Consider the following 8,957-nt stretch of genomic DNA (forward strand, 5'->3'; position numbering starts at 1 on the left):
GTGTGGACTGTGATAAGAGTTGTATGAGCCCCTAATAAATTGTTTTTTAAAAAAGAATAAACTATATTAAATAACTTTAAAAAAAGAAGACAAGTTGGGGTGCAGATAGGACCAGGATGTGATTGAGGGGGACCCAGTGCAAAATGAAAATGGGGAATCCTGGTGCTAAATATGCTAAGGATTTCAAGAAAATTGAACCCAGCAGGTCCTTCTGTGTAGCTGCCACTCCAAGCTCATCTTGGGAAGCTGCCACCGCCCCCAACCCCTGACCTCATCTTGCAGGATCATGTTCCTTCGGGGGTGGGAGGGAAGGAGGTGTTTCAGTCCAAGAAGAGGAGCCTTAGTAGGGCTGAGAAGTGAGGACAGGACCTGATTTAGGAGAATAAAACAACAACAGAATGACAGCGGCCGTGGAGACAATGCGACTCACAGTGACCTCACGTGTTGCTGGATGGCTCCATAGTGTTTTCCACGGAAGCGAATCACCAGGCCTTTCTTCCGTGGTGTGGTTAGGTGGGTTGAAACTGCCAACCTTTGGGCAGAATTTATTTCAACACACAGGGACCCACTAGGGCAGATTAGAACTGCCCCCGTAGGGTTTTCTAGGCTAGATGTCTCCATCGAAGCAGACTGCCTCATCTTGCTTTTTTAGAGGGACCAGTGGGTTTCGAACTGCTGACTCTTTGGTTGGCAGCTTAGCACAGAGACACTGGGCCCCGAGGGCTGCTTCTGCACCTGGTCGTGAGTGCAAACCATTAACTAGACCCTTGACAGAGAGAGGTGGTAGAGTGGCTGGTTGCTTTGCAAATGGACAAACCAGGCAGAATCTGTGGCTGTGCTCAAACCCATGCAGACAGAGCGCTTCTCCACAGCACTCGACTGGGCTTCCTTCCACACCAAGGTCACCCCCGTCCAAACGCCTGATGCCCATCTTTGAGATGATTCAAATGGAACAGCAGCTCAGAATGTCAAGTCAAGCCCATGAGCCTTTCCCTCCCCCAAACCAAAAACCAAACTCAGTGCCATCCTGTCGCTGTCAATCCTTAGGGGCCCTGTAAAATAGGGTGGATCTGCCTCTGTGGGTTTCCAAGAAGGTACCTCTTTACGTGGTGAGAAGCCTCATCTTCCTCTGTGGAGCGACTGGTGGTTTCGAACTGCTGACCTTACGGTTCACGGCCCAAAGTGTCAACCATGATGCCACCAGAGTTCCTTTTTAAGTCTTGAAATTTTGTTTTTATTTTTAAGTTTCTTCTCTTTTCACAAGGATTCCTGGGGCACCGTGGTTATGTGTTTGTTAGCTAACCAACAGGTCTATGGTTCAGACCCAGCAGCTGCTCTGTAAGAAAAAGAAAAGACAGTCGGCGTCCCTAAAGATCGCAGCCCAGGAAGCCCCATGGGGTAATTCTCCTCTGCCCTTTAGGGTCCCCATGACTTGTACTTGACCCTGCAGTGAGTCTTCTCTTTCTGTGCTCAGCAGTGCAAGAGCTCACAGTCTTCCTGATGGGTGGCAGGATGCTCCCCATCATGAACCTGTTGGTCTCCACTTGCTGAATGGTGGCCTCTCATCAATGGCGATGGAAACTGCTCAGTGGTGCCCCCTTCCAGTGGCCCTGAGAGGACAGGCGACACCTGCCCTGCCTTAGGTAAGAGGCTGGTTCCACAGAGCACACTTTGGGGAGCCCTGGCTTGGCACTGAATGTTAAGAAGCCCTGACTGACCCTCACTCTCTCATGTCACAAATGGGGGGTTTGGCAGGCACCCAAGGACACATGGCAAGTACGTGGCCAAGGGGAGAGCAGAGTGGGTGCCTTGAATCCGCACATGGTGCTCTTGACAGTGGTCAACGCCAATAGCCACTGACCATATGGGGGAGCAAGGGACTGGACACTGGCCAGGTGGCTCCAAGTGTCACTGTATTTAGGCCATGTGCTCAGATGGGAGGGGGGCTGGGGAAGCAGTGAGTCGAAGAACATCTGAGCACGGGGACATTTGGGGGACAAACAGATGCACACTTTCTGCTCCAAACAAGAGGTTCCAGTCCGCTTCTCCAGAGCAAGCCCGGTGTGTAATTTAAATCGTATTAAATAATGAATCTAGGTCAGTGGTAATTTATAGATTACCTTCATTAACTGGATAAAAATAATCACCAACTCAACAGTGAGTCATAACAGCAATTAAAAGGCACAGCTTAGCGCTGGTTGGGGTGTGAGGACATGTCTCCAATTATTTCCTGAAGGTTGGGGAGATTGGCAAAAACCAACATGCATTTTGATGGGGGACAACTCCCATTTGCTCTGCCCTCCCCTCCCCCTTAATTTTTAAGCCATCCAGGAGAAATTTAATCCATATGTTTCGGATGTGTTTACATTCAAACCATCAAAACAGTTCTCGCAAGAAGCATTTGATGTCCAAGGACCCTTTCCTCCCTTCTTGTTTTTTCTTGAGGTCTTTGGGTCTTCCGATCAGGAAGTTGTCTTTTGCCAAGAAGAAATGGGGCTGTCCCCAGTGGCAGGGGTGGGGGTGAAGGGGAGAGGAGGGGGAGAGGAGAGGCTGAGTGGGCCCTCCTCCCCCTTCCCACCTGGCCATTCATGGCTCTCAGGGAGTCCTCCCTAACCACTTGGGAGCCTCCAAAGAATGAGAAGGCAGCCGGACAGAACCATCTGCCAGATGACCCCTAGGCTCAGGTCCCTTCCATAAGGACCAGTTGGCGTTTATTGATCTCCTATGAGGAGCCCTCCTTGGGCTGCTTCTCAATGGGAGGGCCGCACTTGGGCTCACAGATCAATACCCTGCTGCCACAAGGTGTTGCCTATGTGTGTGTGTGTAGATAACCCAAGGCCAAGGTAGTCCATAAGCTAATGATGGAGGAGGCACTGTGGGGGGAGGGGGATGCCAGTGGCTGCCTCTTTCATAATTGATGCTCTCAATGAGGTCCTCCCTCGTCGGGAACCTGGAAGTTGTTGTTAGGGGTCTAGTGACTCTGTGGGACAGAGGAGAACTGCTCCCTGGAGTCTTGGAGACTGGAGCTCTTACAGGAGCAGGCAGCCTTGTCCTTTCCGGAAGAGCTGCTGGCTTTGAACTAAAGACCTTTTAAGTTAACAACTGAGTGCTTACACACTGTACCACCACGACTCCTCCAGGTGTGGACTCGTCCAGAATCCTCTCCTTGGGGTGAATCTCGGTCCGGGGGCTGCTGGGGGATGCCTCCAAGTCTTCTCCTTGGAACGGTCACCAAGCTGCAGCATGGGTAGGCAGGTCACCTGGGTTGCCACTTGCCAGATATGTGTCTTGGGCAGGTCATGTCACCCAACATGCCTTCTCAGCCCTGATTTGGAGGAGGTGCTCTGAAGGTAGCCGCGAGAGCCGCAGCAGGAAGGTAAGCCTATGACAGTCAGAATCCGCTCGATGACAACTGTTGACAACCTAAAACACAAAACCCCACCCACTGCCATTGAGCCCATTCCAACCCACGGTGGCCCTGTACAGGGTTTCTGAGATTGTAAATCTTTATGGGAGCAGACAGCCTCATTGTTCACTGGAGCAGTGGTGGGTGGGTTTGAATGGCTGATCTTGTGGTTTGCAGGGCAGTGCCACGAGGTCTAGTCATCTGTCATTATGGATAGGTTATGGATGTGTGCATAAATGTATGTCTCTATTTGCATATGCACGTACATGCATGTCTGTATATGTGTGTGTAGATCACCAAAACACAAGGTGGCCCATAAGCTGATGATGGAAGGGACACGGTGGAGGGGGATGTCGGTGGCTGCCTGGTTCAATCAATGGTGCTCTCAATGAGGTCCTCCCTCGTGGGGAACAGGGAAGTTGTTGTTATGGGCAGTCAAGTCCGTTTCGATTCAAAAGAACCCTGTGTACCATAGAATCTAATACCACCCGGTCCTGCCCCAGCCTCACAATTGTTCTTATGTTTGAGCCATTGTCGCAGCCCCAGTGGCCGTCATCTTGTTGAGGATCTTCCTCCTTTTTGCTGCCCCGCTCCTTGACCAACCATGATGTCTTTCGCCAGGGAGTGGTCTCTCCTGACAACACGCCCAAAGCACATGAGATGAAGTCTCGCCATACTTGCCTCTAAGGAGTGTCGGGCCGTACGTGCCTCTTCTGTGGCCGTCCGGGGAAGTCCATGGGAGTAGATGTAGGGAGAACAAAGAAAGTGCTGGACACACTATGTTCTAGTATATTCCTGGCAGGTCAAAGGCTTAAATAAGCAAGCAAGTCTATAAAGAAGCATAAGAATAAAACCCAAAGAAACAGACAAAACAGATGTGAGTGGACATGTTATCATCGTAGGGCGGAAAGAAGCCTTTCGGAGCATGAAGCTGAGGACCGAAACCACAAGAGGGAATTTGTACCTAAAGTGTAAAACCAACAAATCTGAGCATAAAAGAAAGAGTTTTTTTTAAGTTGATAAATAACAATATTGGGGAGAATACGCAAAATGTGATTTAAAAAGAGGTTAAAGAGCCTGAATATATAAACAGTCGCCTACTGATCAAAGCGCTCTGGTGGCATGGTGGACTATGCATTGGTAGGGAGTTCAAACCCAGTAGCCGCTCCGAGGAACAAAGATGAGGCAATCTGCTTCTGTGAAGACTCACAGTCTCAGAAACCCTAAGTGGCGGCTCCACTCAGTGCTGTGAGTCTGACAGCAGTAGGTTTATGTTCACAACTGATCAGAAATGGGAGGGGAAAAAAGAGAAGAAAAATCAACTCTTCTATTACGAGCTAAGCTGGCCAGTATCTCAGTAAGAACTGCGGATGATGACCAAGGAAGGCATGATCCCTCCATCTAATCTGACCCCTGACCCCTTGGAGATGACCAATTAGATGGCTTGGGGGTGCCAGAGCCTGTCCTGAGGCACGAGACACGTTGGAGTCTCAACAGGGATCCTAAGAGCTCCGATCGTTCCCAGGCCAGCGGAACCAAACCCTAATCCCTTCGCCTTGATGTGGACTCTGACTCGCAGCCGCTGGGCCGGGCCCTGGTCAGTCCTCTGCATTCACTACCCAGGCTCCTTTGGCCCCGTCTCCTCTCCTGACTTCCAAGAAGCCGGGGCGATGAGGACAGGAGGAGGGTGCTAAGACCCACCTCGTGAGCCTGTTGCAAGACGGAGGCAGGTTCACACACGTCCCGCACTCAGACGAAGGCCCGGCTCGTCGTAAAAACTCAACAATGCCTCCCCACGTCAGATGTACAGTTCTGCCGAGAAACGGGGCAACACCCACCCATTGATCTGCTCATCCCACAAATACTCAGTCAGCACCCAGCGCCAGGTGGCCCCATCCTATTGACCGAGACACGTGAAGCCTTGTGACAGAAAACTGAAGCCGCCACAGGGAGAGGGAACCGAGCGACGGGCAGAGCCGAGCCCTGGTGGCGCAGTGGTTAAGCACTTGGCTACCCACTGACAGCCGGCGGCTAGACTCCACCAGCTGCCCCTCAAGGGTGGCAAGATGGGCGGGTTGAGACTTACACCTCTGAAACCTGTGGGGCTGTTCCTCTCTGTCCTGCGGGGTCCACTGGATTTGGAATGGACTTGGCACTAATGTGGTTAGCTTTTAGGGGGAACCCCTAACTGGGAAAAGGGGACCCCGACTGAGGCACTTGGTCCTTCCACTGATGGGGGTGATGGGGACTCTCTGGAGAAGGTGCGGTTCAAGCTGAGGCCTGAAAGACGAGTGGAAGTTTTCCCAAGAATGTTCTGGGCAGAGAAAGCCACCCAGTGACGTTCTCAGAAGTGCAGGAGAAGGCGCAGGAGCCCTGGCCCGCATTTTCCCACACAGCTGCCTGTCCTTAAGGGGGTGGACTCGGGAGCCAGGCAGTCCGGAGTCCTGTCCAGACTCTGGCAATCTGCTGGGGGTGGGGGGGTTGCCACCTGGGAGTGTTGGGAACCCCCCGGGCCTCAGGCCCCGCATCTGTGGAATGGGCTGTGGGAGACTGTGGCTGGGACCCGGCAGCCAGACACCGCCAGACCTGTCTCTTTGAATGGCCACTGCTCAGACATCAGGACTTCCGCAGCCTGGTGCTGACTGCCCGGCTCACCCCAGTCCTCCAGTCCAGTGTGTCATGAGGGCCTTTTCACTCACCGCCATGGAGTCAAGGCCGACTTAGAGTTACACTATAGGACTGCGTAAAACTGCCCCTGTGGGTTTCTGAGACGGTAACTCTTTACGGGAGTAGAAAGCCTCCTCTTTCTCCCCCAGAGTGGCTGGAGGTTTCGAGTCTCTGGCCTGGCAGTTCGCAGACCAGTGAGCGACCAACTACACTCCCAGGGCTCCTTAGGGATCTCGGGACCGGACAACTCTTTGACCTGCGTGCCTAACTGGAGGCAAAGGGGAAGGAGGAGGACTGCCTTTGCACTGTTGGGATTTTTAGCAACATCCTGACCTTGGCCCACCAGACGCCAATAACACCCGTCTACCCACTTTGGACAGTCAAAACTGTCTCCTACAATGGGGGTCAGAATAGCCCTGCTGAGATCCCAGGCTGCTGGCTGATGCCCGGCTCTGCTGGGAGCCGGTCAGCAGGACCCCGGCCAGGAACAGATGGGCAGATAATCACGTGGGTCCACGGGCTCTCCTTAGGTGTGCTTGGTTTGAACCCGGAGAGATCTTCAAACCTCTCGAATGACAGACACGTGGCCCACGAGTAGATTCTGGTCACAGAGTAGAACTGGCCCAGTCTTCCAAGGCCGGGTGCTTCGCGGGAGCAGACAGCCACATCTTTCACCCCAATGCTCCGTCGCTACACTTCCAGGGCTCCTGGAGCTGAGGATCAAAACAAATTCCTGCCCACCGTCTTTCTCCCCTGAAGCGAACGACGGGTTCCTGCCATGGATCTGGAGTGACAGCCCATGACGCCCCATAGCATGACGCCCCACAGCAGGGTCTCAAAAACCAGGACAATTCAGGATAATTAGCCTAATCGGCAAGAAAGCCCTTTCTACCTCGGCATGCGTGCGAGCCCACGGGACCGTCGTGAAGTCAGAAGACTATGCTCTCCCATCCTACGTGGACCGACGAGACTACCCCTTGCCTGATGTGGCCCATGTCTGGAGCCTCTCTGCCCAGCAGAAGGCCCTGAAGGAGAAGGAGAAGGCCGCCTGGAACACGCTCTCTGTGGATGAGAAGGTTGAATTATACCGCATCAAGTTCAAGGAGAGCTTTGCGGAGATGAACAGAGGCACCAACGAGCGGAAGACGGTGGTGGGCATGGCCATGTCCTTCATCGCCTTCACCGCACTCATTGTCATGTAGGGAGGAACTACATGCACGGCCCCACCCGCACACCTTTGAGGAGGAGTGGGTGGCCACGCAGACCAAGAGGATGCTGGACATGAAGGTCAGCCCCATGCAGGGCTTCTCTGCCAAGTGGGACTACGACAAGAACGAGCGGAAGAAGTAGGGGCTCCCCTCCGCCAGCCGCTTCCATGCAGCCTGGTGCACTTTCCGGAGACCGTGCTGTATGACTGAGACAATGCTAATACATGACTTGTGCGCGTGAAAAAAAATTAGGAAGCTTTGATCTAGCCTGCTTGACCCCCACACATACATATATATATGTATACCCGCATATGCACATATACACACATGCACATACCTGTGCACACAAGCACTGTGTGCATACATGTACACATATGCACGCTACACATATGGTGTTACCACTGAGTCAGTTTTGACCCATAGTAACTTCATGACAGAGTAGAATTGTCCCATAGGGTTTCCTGCACTGAAATCTTGACAGGAGCAAGTACGCACACATACACATGTAGACTCACACATCCACTTGCCTTCACACAGCAAACACACATATATCCACATCTGCATATCCACAAGCACAATTACACACATTTACAGGCACATACACAAGCATGCACACATACACACAAGCCCACACACAAAGGACAGGCATGCATATGTGCATGCATACAGACACATATACACACACAGGCACGTATACAAACACACAAACATGTGCAGGCACACAAACATGCACATATGCACACACATGCACATAAATATGTATGCACATATAAAACCAGTGGCCATGCCATCAACTGCAGACACAGCCTCCCTCTAGCCTCGCTGGGGCTGAGCAGAGCAGGGCTCCCAAGGCTTCTCAAGGCTAATGCTAAAGTGACTCTGAGCCTTTCTGCCAAAGTGTCTCTGTGGGGGACTCGAACCTCCAGCCTTCTGGTCAGCAGTCAAGTGTGCCAACCATTTGGAATCCCCATGAGCTCACACACACGCACACACACACACATGCCAGACGCCCTCTATCTGCCCTCTGCAGCTCAGGGCCAGAGCTTGCCCCAGGTGCACACCTCAAGGCGAGGCTTGCCTTTGAAGTCCCATGTCCCCACACAGGCACTTTGGATGTGCGCAGATTGATGGATGGGACCGCTGGGTGCTCAGAAGCGACCGAGGGTGTTTATTATGGCGACGAGTGTGGGCCGGGCTGTCCCTGGACTGTTTAAGTGTCAACTGGTGACAACATGTTCTCCACAGAAGGCAGATGTCAAGGGGGCTGGGGCAGCGGACTCACTGCATGCTCCTGCTACATCTGCACTGCGGGGAGTGGGGACCACCCAGGGGCACACTCCCACGGCCCGCCCGGCACCAGGCCTTCTGGCTGGGTTTGCGAGACACCCCAGGATAGAGAGCGTGACCTGGAGCCGCCAGGATAGGTCGGCGTGAGGTCCACAGCCAGAGTAGGCAGACGGCCATCATGGCTCTGCACAGTCACTCCTTCTCCTTCTGGAAGGTTCCAGGCCCCCATCAAGACATCCTCTCCTCTGTTTTAGTCGTAATGATAATTTGTTCAAGTCTGATCAGGAACCGTGCATTGTCCGCCCACCTCAAATGCATCATCTTGTGGAGGAGGTTGGCTTCTTATTCCCATTTGGTAGGGGTTGGCTTCTTATTCCCATATAGTGTAT

At 52.8% G+C, this 8,957-nt stretch overlaps 1 pseudogene; it reads left to right on the forward strand.

Moving 5' to 3' along the window:
• Nucleotides 1-2,917: 2,917 nt before the first annotated feature.
• LOC142422339 (cytochrome c oxidase subunit 4 isoform 1, mitochondrial-like) lies at nt 2,918-7,423 on the forward strand (annotated as a pseudogene).
• The last annotated feature ends 1,534 nt before the right edge of the window (nt 7,424-8,957 follow it).

Source organism: Tenrec ecaudatus, chromosome 12 (assembly GCF_050624435.1).
Source record: "Tenrec ecaudatus isolate mTenEca1 chromosome 12, mTenEca1.hap1, whole genome shotgun sequence".
In the NCBI taxonomy this organism is placed as follows: domain Eukaryota; kingdom Metazoa; phylum Chordata; class Mammalia; order Afrosoricida; family Tenrecidae; genus Tenrec; species Tenrec ecaudatus.